Genomic DNA, 14,505 nt, shown 5'->3' with positions numbered 1-14,505 from the left:
AACCCTACTTTAAACTAGATCAGTGTGAAACATGCTAGACATGGTTACATGCACATGTTTCCAAATAACCCTGAAATAAAATATGGTTATGTGAGAATGCACTCCTCAGTGGTGGTGTTGTTTTTCTCTCTGTGATTGTAGGGCCTGTGCATACAGGTGTAATTGAGCTGAATGATGGAACAAGTCTCAAAACAAGGACTTGGCCTGTGTGGTAGATCAGAATCAGGACTCTGACAATGGAGCATGTTTCAAGGGTTTTCATTTTCTCTCTCACCAAGTCAAAACCCACACTTTCCCTGCTCTACAAGATGAATCCCTATTCTATAACAACAACGTCAAAAATGGTGCTCGTCAGGATGTCTGTACATAAAACAGTCCACCATCCTATATCCTATTCTACCTAACAACTTTCCTGGCTTTGAAAATACACAAGGACAAAACCAAAAAAGGTACATTAGGGAATGGGATGGCTGCTGGCTTTCAAACCCACCCTATCCCTCTTTAGCATTGGCTCCTTGCCTACTTTTGCAGTCCGATTTTATACAGTTTTTGGCAGCTGGAATGTCATCGGGTCCTCGAGTGTAGGCCGCTCAGGGTTTTGTCCCCATTTGGGCCTTCTTTCAGTCTTCCTCCCCCACTCCGGGTCTTCCTTCTTCTTACTCCCCATGCATGAGTTATATCCATCACTCCCTACTGTGGGGCTTCTTTCTTTCTCTCTCCCCACCTGGGTGTTCTTTCAGTCTCTCCCCACTCTGGGGCTTTCCTCTTTCTCACTCTCCACTCAGGAGTTTGTTCTGTCTCCCCACATTCTGAGATTTCCTTCCTTCTTACTTCCTGCTCTGGTGTTGTTTTTCTTGCTCCCCCCACTGCAGGATTTATTCTATTTCTTTCCACTCTTGGGCATAGCTTGTTCTTACTTCCCACTCTGTGGTTTCTTCTTGTTCTCCTCACTCGCTTTCCCCCCTCTAGGGTTCTTTCTGCCCCTCTACTCTCTCAGACTCACCCCTTCACTTTCTCGCTTGTCTGACCACCCCCCTGCCCCCATGAGCCACCGCATACCTCGTTGCTGTGAATGGGGCTCTTTTTGAGGGGAGTCGAGTCAAGACAGGTTTTCTGGCATCACAGAGGCGCTCATATAACTCTTCAACTGGTCTCTGCGTTGGCCTCTGGCGAGTCCTTTCTCCCATTCACTTGGTGCAGTCTTGTGTGGTTGGCTTTTCAGCTGCCTTGCGGTTCGGCCCCCTGAGGTGCTTGGTCCTCATTCTCCCCACCTCATCTGTCTTGCTTTGCTACACTCCTCCAGTGCATGTCACTGTTATATCCGCCCTGCGTCCCGCAACGCAGTGACGCAGGGCGTCTCAATAAAAGCCCCGCCCCGTGGATGGGGAGCAGTTCCGGGCACAGTGACGAACATAGTGTGGCGTTTCTCATTTCGCTCCCGCTGGAGCTGCGCCACTCCGGCCTACTGATAAGGCCCTGCACGTTCTGTCCCCCCTCGTGCCGAGGCGCAGAGACAGGACATAACAATGGCTATGAGGGAAACAGAACCCAGCACACGCGCTCGACGCTCTGCCAGCTGTTGCTGACTCACAGCGACACGCAAAATTTTTGGACACCCGGTGGGGGGGGCATACAAAACCCCCACCCACAAAAACAAAAACAAAAAATGTCTCTCTTCCTCTCTCCTTTTTCCATGCCAATCGAGCTGATCTTCAACACGGGCCACCGTCGGCTGGAGGGGACACACTCCCTAAGGACATCCATAGTGAAGTGCAACAACCACCCATTGCCTTCCAGGAGTCAGAGGCGCCACAGCACAGCGTGTGAGGCCTTCACACTTGCTCCATATTCTGGTGTTAAAGGCTACTGCGCATGGTGAGCGCCTGGATCGACGCAGCTGCCCATCCACCACAGTTTGAAACTTTCAACCGCGGAGGGGCACAGTCACCTGGGGACAGGCATTAAAGTGAGGCGTGCACACCCCATTAAGACACATTGAGGCCCTGCCATGGCGACTGGCACATCCACCCCCAGGCCAGGCACGCCTTCTAGAATTGCGGCCAATCTGTCAATGTCATCACCACAAGCTCGCCCACAAGGGAACTCCTCGGCAATGATTCAGCCGTTTGATCCATTTACGGACCCATCATCAGTTGGCCCCCGGTGGCAGCTATGGATTCAAAAATTCGAAATGGCGATGGAATGCAAGGACATAACCACTGACAGGAAGATGAGATCACACCTGTTGCTAAACGTGGGGGACGAGGTACTACGTATCTTTAACTCGCTAACCATTGATGATGGCCAGGACATCTACCAGCAAGCGAAGGATGCCCTGACGACTCCCACAGCTGAACCCTGATTATGAAACTTTTATATTCTGCACCACTATTCAGGCAGAAGAGGAGACCTTGGATGCCTGCCATACCCGACTGAGGAAGCTGACAATATCGTGTGAGTTCACGAATGTCGAGAAAGAAATCCAGAGACAGCTCATCAACGGCATCCAATCGGAGAAACTGAGAAGGATGGTACTGAGTGAGAAGGGCATATCTCTAACACGCATTCTGGAATTGGGTCGTCAAAGGGAACTGGCACATACCAGGGCCGCCAACATGGGGGCGACTCTTAAAAAACTACAGCCTGCCCTCACGACAACAATGGTGGCCCATGTCACAACACAACATGTATCAACAGACAGTCCGCAAGGGATGAGGTTGGCGGCAACTACGCACAAGCTAGGTGGCAGCCACAAATCCCGGGACCCATGGAATGTGGATGGTGTGGTGGACCGCGACATGGACGGCGAAACTGCCCTGCGCAAGGGACAACATGTGGAGCATGTGGCAGAAAGGATCACTATGCTAAGGTGTGCTGGTCATCGGGCACCCCACTGCCGCTCCTGAATACTCCCCAAGAGAAGAGCGGGACCAAGAAAAAGAAGCAAGCCAATGCAAGGCGAGTCGAAATGACAAACTCTTCAACTGAGGAAGAAGGGGATGACGTCACAGGGACCCAACATGAATCCGGAAGGGAACAGTGGAAAAAACGGAGAAAAGTCTACCTGGTGTCAGCCCTGGATCAGGGACATGCGACGCAAAAAAAAAGGCTCGGAGGCGCAAATGCCAGGTCACTCTCCAAAACCAGCAGGTATGGATGAACATTGACATGGGAGCATCCGTAAATGTTATCCCCACAAGCACATTCCAAACACTGCAACCACAACCAGATCTGAAGAACACAGACACTTTACTGTTTGCGTATGGCTGTAGGAAGCCCCTACCGGTGGTTGGCAGATTCCGCACCACCCTCAGCCATGTTGAAAATAGGCTACCGTCAAAAATCTACGTCGTAAATGTGGGGATTGAATGCCTTCTGAGTAGGGATGCGGCTGAAGACCTAGGGCTGGTCAAGTTCGTCTGTCACGTGAAGGAAGCACAAGAGGTCGAGAAGATCCTGGCGCAGTATCCCAACCTACAAAACAGGATAGGGTGTTTGAAAGGAAAGACAATCAAGCTCCACATGGACGAGTCGGTCCAGCCAAAGGCCGTAAGACACAGTAGAACACCGTTCCACATGCGTGAACAAGTGGAGAAAGAACTTAAAGCATTGGAAGAAGCAGGCATAATAGAAGAGGTAACTGGGCCGACACCATGGGTTTCCCCGATGGTGGTCACAAACCCAAACTGCCGGGAAAGTCGGATTTGTATAGACATGCGTCTCCCGAACACTGCAATCAAGCGGGAGCGCCACATTACACCTACACTTGACGAAATCGTGGCTGATCTCACCGGGTCACGAGTCTTCTCCAAGGTTGATCTGAAAGCAGGATACCACCAGCTCAAGCTGCATAAGGACTCTCGATACATAACCACTTTCTCGACACACCTGGGCTTACAGAGATATAAACGTCTAAGCTTTGGGATCTCGTCGGCTGCCGAAGTTTTCCAACAGACTATTCAGGAGGTAATCCGGGACATACCAGGTGTCCTAAATGTGAGTGACGATATCCTGATCCATGCTCAGGACCGAGAAGAACACTTGAGGAGACTGCAGACACTCCTGCAGACTTGAAGACGGTGGGTTAACTATTCATAAAGAAAAATGTGAATTCTTCAAAACGGAAATATCTTTCTTCAGCAGCACTGGCATCTCCCCGGACCCCGAGAAGGTTGCTGACATACAGGCTGCGAGTCCGCCGATGACACCTACCGAAGTGCGCAGCTTCCTGGGGATGGCCACATACTGTGGGAGGTTCATCCGTAACTTGGCCACTCTCTCTGAACCCCTGCGAGAACTTACCAAGCTTAACACAAAGTGGGAATGGGGCAAGTGTGTCAGGAGGCTTTTGAAAACATCAAAGAGTCTCTGTCCATCGACACAAAGATGGCATACTATGACACCGAGCTCCCAACTGAACTATTTGTGGATGCGAGCCCTGTCAGCCTAGGGGCCATCCTCATGCAGCTCACCAAAGAAGGGGAGAAGAGGCCCATTGCATACGCGTCAAGAGCCCTCACAATGACAGAGCAGCGATACTCGCACATTGAGAAGGAGGCAATTGCCGTACTGTGGGGGTGTCGTCAAAAGATTCACGGCAGTTACGGATCACAAACCCCTGTTGCCTATCTTCATGGGCACATCCTCTCACCCACCGGCCAGAATAGCCAAATGGCTGTTGCACCTCCAGCAGTACAATTTTGAATTGGCCTATCAGCCGGGAAGTGGAAACCCAGCGGACTTCCTCTCAAGACACCCTCGAGCAGCGACTCCACAAGAAGTCCAAGTAGCCGAAGAGACCGAGGAACATATCTGCCAGGTTGTGCGGGCCATGAGGGCAAAGGCTGTCAGCATCGAGGACATTGAATTGGAATCACACAAGGAGCCGTGCTGCGACCTGGTGAAGGATGCCATCATCTCAGGCGATTGGAAGTCCTTCATAAAGAACACCCACAACAGGACAGCGGAAGCAAAGGCGTTCCTCACGGGGATGTTCACCATACGACATGACCTGTCGATCACAGAGCAAGGACTGCTGCTCAGGGGAAATTGCATTGTCATCCCGTTGAGCCTCCAGGACAGAATAGTGGCATTAGCCCATGAAGGCCACCAAGGGATGGCTCGGACGAAGGCTCGAATCCGGCACCAGTGTGGTTTTCACAGATAGAAGAGAAGGTCGAAAGGCTAATAAACACCTGTCTACCCTGCCAGATAACCGGAGCTCCACCGGATCCAGAACCAATACAGTCAGCGGAACATGGCCTTGGCAGATGGGATGCAATCAGCATCGACTTTTGCACACTACAAGAAGGCCTCTACCTCCTGGTGGCCACTGACGATCACTCCCGATATCCTGACGTCGAAGTAGTTGAATCCACGGCAGCGGAAGTGGTAATCCCGACCATGGAGATGTTCACAACGCATGGACTACCCACACGAATCAAGAGTGACAACGGCACACCATTCCGAGGGGAGGAGTTCAAACAATACCTGCAGGAACTAAACATAAGGTACCATCACATCATGCCAAGGTGGCCTCAGGCGAATGGGGATGTAGAACGGTTCATGAGGACACTCAACAAAGTGCTGAGGCTATCAAGATCAAATGCCAGCCCGTGGAAGGTCGACCTTTACCGTTTTCTGCGAAACTACCGGGGTACCGCCCTACTCCAAGGTGAGCGGGGGCGGTAATTCCCCATTCACCAAGGCACTTCCCCATTCCCATTTTTGCCCCCATAGGGCTCAATGGGAATGGGGAAGAGGTTAATTACGGTACCTCAAATTGCGGTACCGTAATTAGCACCAAGGTCCTTTTGCGGGCCCGTTCCTTAACGGCTGGTAAAACCAGCCGTTGAGGTCGGGTCCCGCAAAGGGACCTCGTAGTAAGGCGGTAAGGGTTTACCGGTACCGGTGCCCTTACTGGTACCGGTAAACCCTTACCGCATTCTGTGTAATGAGGCCCTATGTGTGGTAGTCTGCCCCATTAGAACTGTAAGAGGGGAGGCCCCAGGGGTTGTTGTAGTTTACGTGTCTGCATAATGGTATTTGATATGCTTTGTTTAAATGTTAAGTTAAAATAAAGGAGGAATGTTATATCCGCCCTGCGTACCGCAACGCGGATACGCAGGGCGTCTCAATAAAAGCCCTGCCCCCGTGGACGGGGAGCAGTTCCGGGCACAGTGACGAACAGAGTGTGGCGTGTCTCATTTCACTCCCGCTGGAGCTGCGCCACTGCGGCCTACTGATAAGGCCCTGCACGTTCTGTCACCCCTCGCGCCGAGGCGCGGAGACAGGACATAACAGTCACAACATGCTGAGACTGGCGTTCTTGCCCTTTTGCCAGCCACTCCTCCTGTGTTATCTTACATTCAGTTACATTCTGTGGGACCTTCAGAAACTCTCTCTTGTTTGGTGCTTCTCTGACCACTCCTACAGGGGGCTCTTTCACTACTCTCTTTGCCGCCTTTTGGACATAGTAAGAGTCAGAAGCCGAGTAAGCCATGATAAAAGGGTATATGGGGGTCTCATACCACCTAGTACCTACACACACCATACAGTTGTTAGCCTCTAAGGGGGGGAGATCTATATCCCTCTCTATGGGTTTCCTGTCCCCAATGGGCAATCACCTCCAGAGATTCCCTAGGGAGTGCTAAGCATAGCAGGCTCACATTCCCTAGTCCCAAAATGGGAGGCTCCACCACAAGGAGAGGTGACAATCTCCCTGAATTCCTCACACCTGTTTAAAAAAATATAGGCATATGATATGATATGATATGATATGATATGATATGATATGATATGATATGGCATATATACACGTGTTTCAAGGCGCGAAGAGGCAAGGGAGGGGAAACAGAGGGAAGTCAGAGACAGCGATCCTACTAGGCCAGGTAACATTGAGATGGCACAAGTGCGGGGAGGGAGGAGGGGAAAGTGCAGGGGGAAAGGGGAGGGGGCAGTGCAGTACATAGGATAACAGTAAAATAAATAAAGACAATAAATAATAAATAAAATTGCGGCCAGCTGGTGGCAAGTAAATTTGTTGTTATGTGTAGAACAGCATTTCTTTTAAAGAAATCATTTACTATATTGTATCGATTGTACATTTCTATCCTGTGGAAGGTATTGAAAAAAATCAGGCAAAATGAGAAACTGACTACCTTAGAAATACTATTTTTTTTAACTTTTAATATGTCGAATGATGTTCATTTCCCTTTCAAACAAAGGGAACATATTGATGTTCAGAAAAGCAATCACTGTAGACAAAATTATTGCATGCTCTTTGTGTAGACGATGTGAGAAAGATCAAATGAGATGGTCATGAAAGAGACATGACAGTTTAGTTTTTTCCAGCGCTAAATTCCGTGACCAGATTAATGGATAACTTCCCGCCATTTGATGTAAGTTAGGCGTGTGGTTTGTTGCTCGCCCTTTTCTTGAGAGACTGCACACAGGCGCATCATTTTGTCAACAGACAGGTATATTTCTATGTGAACCAGTTAACCTGACAAATGGATCATTTATAAAAGTGCCCCGGTATATAAAAAAAATTATTATAGCCTTACAGAATGAACTGTTAACACCTGAAATAGAGTCGCCTGTAGAATAAAATAGTAAAAGTTTACCCTTGTGGTTAGTTGGGAAAAGGGTTTGTGTATGAGATTTGGTCAATACAGAATGGAAAACAATGGGGGTCATTACGAGTTCGGTCGTATTCGGTCAAAGTGGCGGTAACGGATTACCACCACATTTACTGCTCCACTGAATTATGATTCAGTGGTAATAGAGTCAATGGTAAATCCGGTGACGGTAGTTCCACCGACTGTAATACAGTCAGCGGAATTACCGCCAACGAAGTTGCCATTGAGAACACAAAAGCTGTATCACTGCCGAATTATAAATTGGGAGATGGCAATAATACCGCTGAAATTATGCGGTAATACTGCTTAAAACACAGCACAGTTACCTCCACCTTCCACGTGGACAAAAATGCAAACAGGTGCCAAGAATGAAGCCACAGGTGCACCCAATCCACTCAAGAGTGCTACATGAGGCACACACCTTCCCCAACCACACTTTCCAACACCATGCTGCCACTAGACATTGTGACCTGGGATATGCACCTGCTCATGCTGCTCATGGACCTACAGAGGTAGGAAAATCAGCCCAAGGCACAGGGTGCAGAGAGGAGGAGTAGGCAACACCATGAAAGACGAGCACCCATACCTAGGGTCAGGCCCTCAACCTGGACCCTCATGGACATCCAGCTGGTTACTGTGAGGGGTTAGAAATGAGAGGTGGGCACAAAGTTGTAATGTTTTCAACATTAGACGGTATAATAAAAATAAAAGGGCTTGGATAAAATCTGTCCCTATCCTCAAGAGAGTGTCCCTGCTTAGGAAATCAAAACTAAAGATCAGTTGGTGTCTTACTGTCAAAATAAGCCAACGTCATTGTGTCAAAAATGAACAACAGAAGGTTCTAGGTAAATGCCTCTGCTTTAGATTCAGCAAAAAGTGGGCAACACCATATTTCCCATGAACTGTCTCAGGTAGAATATTGAAAAGGTTCTGTTCAAATAATGATACTTTTAGAATAGTTGAAATGTCTCTTTCACATAACACTTTCTTAAGGATGATGAAAAGTGTCTTTTCCAAGCAATGGTGTTTTAAAGGATGGCAAAAGTGTCGCTATTTCACAGCAACTTCCAAAAAATGGGTTCCTTGTAAACTCTTCAGCCAGGAGTCTTTTCACAATGTCTTCTCCCTCCACATACTCTAGATGGATAATCGGCTGTACAGTCCTGCCAGGTTCCACTACTGGGCTTTGAAGATCCCCTGGTAAACTCCCCGGCCAGGTATCTTTACCCTGAGGGCTCACTGCATAATGTACATCTTTCACCAGGTATTCTTATAACCTTCTCTTCATCTTTCAGTTCTCGTTCTCTTTCAGTATAACTCCTTCACTGTTTATACTTTATTAGCTCCAGGTATTACTCAATCCGAATTCCCCATATTGACATTTCATATATGGAGACTTGTTCAAACTTTGTTTGTTAACGTCATTGTTAGTATTCATTGGTTTGAGGTAATATTTGTCCCAATCTTTCTTATATAGACATCTTATATATGAAGACTTGCACATGTCTTGCCTTTCAACTTCTTCTTTAGCGTTCAATTGCACCTGATAACCTTTACTTCAGTTTTTCCGATTTCGACATCTCATATTTGGAGACTTGTGTAAATTCTGTTTGTACGCCTGTTGTTGCTCCCCGGGGCCTCTGATACTTCTGGGCAGACTTACCAGTGTTTGCTGGCATTTCTGGCGAATGACTGAGGCAAAGTCCTTGCTTCGGGAAAGCGTTTCCCACTATGTGGACCCTTTTCCAGTTCTCCCATAGGCTTCTCATTCACCCGCCGCTTGAACTGCTGTTCTTCAATACGACCGCGTGCCCGACAGCCTCTCCACTGCTGCCGGCATCCCAACAGTCCTTCTTCTGCACCCATTGTGCTTCTCCCAGATTGCAACCTTTCCGATAGGACGCACTAGTCTCATTCAGCACAGTCTGCTCTCGGGTGTCTGCCCGCGGTTCTGCTTCCCACTTCGCCTGCACTGCACCTCTCGTTTTCACCTTCACTTCTAACTTGAAGAGTCACACCATTTATAAATGTTCCAACAGCTCATTTCCATTACAACTAGTCTGCACATTTAGCTTGATGTTTCTTTTAATCCATATTAAACCCTTCTTCCTCTTCCTCGTCTCAGTATTTGAGGTTTTATGGGAGTTAGAGTACATTGGATTATTGTGCTTTTTAAAGTTGTATTGCTTTGGATTTTTGTTCAAATCAAAACCATCATAAAGAGGAGGTGTTATATAGTGTTATGTACATATGAGGTTTGAATGGTATTCTGTTTAGGGTGTTTGGCAAGAAGGGTTTTTATGGTTTTACAGCTGGAAGGATTTGTATAATGGCAATATGCCATCAGGAATTTGAGAATTATAGGGTTTTCTTCACAATGTAAGGGAAGAATGCTGCATCTCTCCCGATGGGGTCACCACATCTCCCCGACAGCCATCTCCTCCCATGGTCAGGATCAGGTAGCGACTGCCAACCCCTGGCCACATGGGAGATCTTAGGCTGGGGATCAGTGATGACGCCACAGGATTCATCACTTACACCTGTACCAGGTGAACAGGGAGACGAGCAGGTGAGCCGATAGGTGAGCTGCTCACCATAATTCAGGGGGACACTGAGAGCAGGATTGACATCAGGACAGCTGTGCACCTGCTGCTAAAGCTAGTTTACATCCTGCAATTCCTGGGAACTGGCACCTTCCAGCACTCTGTGGCCATGCTGCATAGCATGCTGCAGCCAAAAGTTCCAATTATTCTTGGACAGGTGTTGGAAGCCTCCCTGTGACATGTGTCATGGTATATCTCTCTGCCCACCACCTCAACACAGGAGCATGCCATTAAGGCATGTTTTTATTATGTGGCACACATGCCAAACTTAATTGCAGCCCTACACTGCACCCATGTGACATTGGTGCCTCCCAAGCACATGAAGAGGTAAGGAAGTACTACCACTCACTGAGCGTTCAAGTGACCTGGGATCTGTAGGGAAGGCATGGTATCACAAGTATGGCACTGACACAATGGATACAATTTGGAAAACCTTTATTGAAAATATTGGGGTCAGAGAAACTCCTATTTTGCCCCATAACAAAGATGGGAGTAGTCTCGACCATCAAACGATAAACAAAACAGTCCTAGTGAAGTCCATCAAATCAAAATGGCCTATGCTAACAAAAACCTAATGTCTGCCCTATCTCTTGTACACAAAGTGTAAAAATGAGAAATGTATGCAAAGGAAAAATCAGTGTTCAAAACAATGAAGATAGTTGAACCAGCTCTCCTCCTTGCGTTAAACATCACAGAGTAAGGCTGTCCTTGTAGGCAGGATGATACACTCTGGCTCGCGTTCTAACACGCCAAGCAGTTCCAAATCGTGGATTGAGGCCCATCTGGCCTTCCACGTTAAAATCTTTCTTGACTTTCAAAATTGTATTTCAACGTAAAGTTCACAAAGGTCCCCCCCTGTCAGGCTCAGACCTTACATCACACAGATCACGTAGGTCCCTGTCTGTCGTGCTCAGACCTCTCACTTCACAGTTCAACACAAACATGCCGGGTTCCCTTCCCCAAGCTTATCACTTCAGGTCTCCCTCTGTCAGGTTCGGACCCCTTTCAAATGTCGAAGTCTTTCGAATGTTCGTGGCTCTCTTCACGGACCACCACAGGACCACTTCGACATCAACTTTCAAGTTTAATCTCGCTTAATTCAATCTTGCTGTTTGTTTGCTTTTTAACTTCAAACAATGCACCTTTCACTGAGAATTTGGAATGGGCTATTTCCTTTCGCCCGACCACTCTGTTACTTAGTATCGCTGATCTCACAGCTGCCTTTTACTTCAAGGTTCATTCACATGCCTGTCATTATTCGCATCTCATCCACATGCGTGCAGCCTTCACTTGTGATATAATTGTTACTACTTCATTCGCTTTAACACACACCGGTCTCTCAGGTCGCTTGCCAATTCGCTGACTGTGTGCACTTCTTTCTTTTACTATTCCCAATTCGCAAGTCAGGGTTAGTACCACAGGCTTGGCCTGGCCTCCCCAACTCGGCCGTTCACCCAGGAGGGTCACTGACATCCTTGAAACACAATGCAATCTCCACTTGTGGGATCTGGCGTTCTACACATGTTTTTCATGGTCTGTTGGAGGCAATGACCTCCAGTAGGGACCCTTGGGGTTTTCAGACCAATGCTATCATCCCTTGGTCTGTTGCTCTGCACCAGTAGGTGTGTTTTTGTCCCAGAGGTTCTGCTCATACTCGTGTTCCGCCTTGCTCAGAGGCTGTCTGTAGGTCTTACCTTTTATTCGTGTGAGGAGAGCCAACTGGTGTCAGGTGTATGCACTTAGTGTAAAGTGCCTGACCTGATTAACAGGACATGTCCAATACGATGTGAAAGAGTTAGTCTGGTTACTCTCTATCACCCTCTTCCTCAGCCCAGTGTTAAAAAGGGGATCAGGGGTTGGGACTTCAAAAAATAGTGAAAAATAGGATGGGATAGATGAACAAAAAAGGGGAGAATACCACATCTCACCATCAGCTTTCTCACCCCCACACCCGGTCCACCCCCAGGGTCTTGATCCAAAGGCAATAGCTGTGCCCTGGCCACTTGAGAGAGGGATCCCCGAGGACTAGCGGGTGAGACACCCTCTGATTTCTCACAGATCCAGACCTCTACATCACACACTGCTGTGCCCGTTTCCCTGGTTCCACCCACAATGCCATGGTCCTACACAATAGTACACTACCTGGATACATGGAGAGGCACAGAGGGCAGCGGACGTGGATATTGGGTAAGTACAAGTGCCATCATACAAATGTATCTCAAAGCACTACAGAACAGCAATGTGAAGGGTGGCGGAGCATTGCATAACGACAACAGACAAGTGCTTGCCCTGTTCAGGCCCTGTACATGCAGGACCTGCCCTCTCACCACACAAATGACAGCCTACAATCCACAGGACTTAGACAGGATGGACAAGGCCGTAGTAAGTCGCCAATGCACATTGCCTCAACAGGCTACCAACACACACACGACTACAGAAACCACAATGCAACGTGATACATCCATATTCATGGAACAAAGTTCAACACTTCACCAAATGAATGCAACACTGGCAATAGTAGTGCCATGTATTTAGGTAACCGTGTTTATGAAGCCATCATGGAATAGACGCAGATAACACAAACCTTCAGAAATACAAATGATCAACCATCAAGGCACATATATGAGACCAATGCACAGGCATGACACAGGCACCATGGCACCCTGCCATGACAATCACAGACCCTGAAAGTGATAAGTGCTGGCCGTGAGCTGTGTACTTGTTGATAAACGACAGAGCAACTAGTGAATGACTTCACATGCAAGTACTGGGATAGTGACACAATACTTGTAAAAAATGCATGTACTCAGTGTCTATCAACATGCCTTTGTAAAAGACAACAAATCAAAAATGCACTATGACTGACACCTATAACCTTTGCTCTTGCAGGTGACCCTGGGTATTCCCAGCTACCATGGCTGGTGACACCCATGCAGACTCCACAGATGCCACAGGAAGTGGCCTACAATGAGGCACACATCCAGAACAGGCTCTGCATCATGCAGACCTTTGGCCTGTTGAAGGCTCATTTCCAGTGCCTACATCGGACTGGAGTGGCCTGGATGCACAGGCCACTGTTGGTTGAAAACATATTTCTTGTCAGTGCCATGCTGCACAACATCTGGCTTAGGTGAAATGTCCAATTGCCCCCTGATGAGGACCTGGCATCTCCAGAAGACGACTCACTACCTGCAGGTTCAGCGCTGCCACATAGTCAGCGGGAGGAGGGAAGAAATGGAAGCCTGGCATGGTAATAACTAATATGCATTAATTACAGATCTCATCAACAATCATATGCTGCTCACTGTTGTGCATGGCCATGTATAGAAGAAGAAACATTTGCACAAAAAGAAATGTCTGAGCATTGCTTCCAGTTGACTTGTATTTCATACTCAAGTGTTAAAATCCCCAACACAATTCCCTCCCCAGACCCTCATTATTAACACAATACCCTCCCCACACCCTTATCTCCAACACAATACCCTACCCACACACTCATCCCCAACACTATACCCTCCCCACACCCTCATCCCCAACTTAATATCATTGCAGTCTGTGGAACACATGTGTACATTACCTCCTCCTCTTGACACCCTTTGTTGTGAGAGTAGCAGCAAGAGAGGTGCTGTGTTAAGACTTAAGACTACCTTGGTGGCATGCTCGCCTCAGATCCCTCAGCAAGGTTGGCTGAAATGGAACTGCCCGTTCACTGCCATGGACATGCTGAAGTGCTTGGGTGATGACCCTGGAGATGTTTTCACTGATGCGCACCTACCTTCCGTACCCTTTGGCTCATGAGTGTGGTACCTGCAACAGCACAATGTCACAATCGGTCCAGGGCACTGCACTCCCACCTGGAGGGATAGAGCACCACATTAAACATTCCCTGTGGTGCCTGTCAGCCATGTGCTCCATCACATTCTGCGGCCGCTCCATCTGTGTGAGCCCCTCCCAGATATCATCCATGGTGTGTTGTGGCACTGGCCGTGGTGAGGGATGAAGGTGCATTCCCTGGCTGCCAGGCGCCTGTTCACCAAGCACCCTGTCATCAGCTGGCTGTGATTCAGTGTCTGCCGTTTGGTGCCAATTGAGGGCATGGTGAGGAGACAAGGGGGAGGGAGAAGACCAAGTGTCTGGACACAGGGAATGACCCATGGGACATCTCTCTCACAGGGCCAGCTGGAGAGGAGGAGACAGGGGTGCCAGTGTCAGGCGCTGATGTGACAGCGGTTGTGGTGCTGGGGCCCACTGTAGTTTCCTGT

The sequence above is a fragment of the Ambystoma mexicanum genome, chromosome 6p (genome assembly GCF_040938575.1).
Source record: "Ambystoma mexicanum isolate Mex_15411 chromosome 6p, UKY_AmexF1_1, whole genome shotgun sequence".
Classification (NCBI taxonomy): Eukaryota; Metazoa; Chordata; class Amphibia; order Caudata; family Ambystomatidae; genus Ambystoma; species Ambystoma mexicanum.
The sequence above is the reverse complement of the archived record's forward strand: the minus strand, read 5'-3'. Positions refer to the sequence as shown.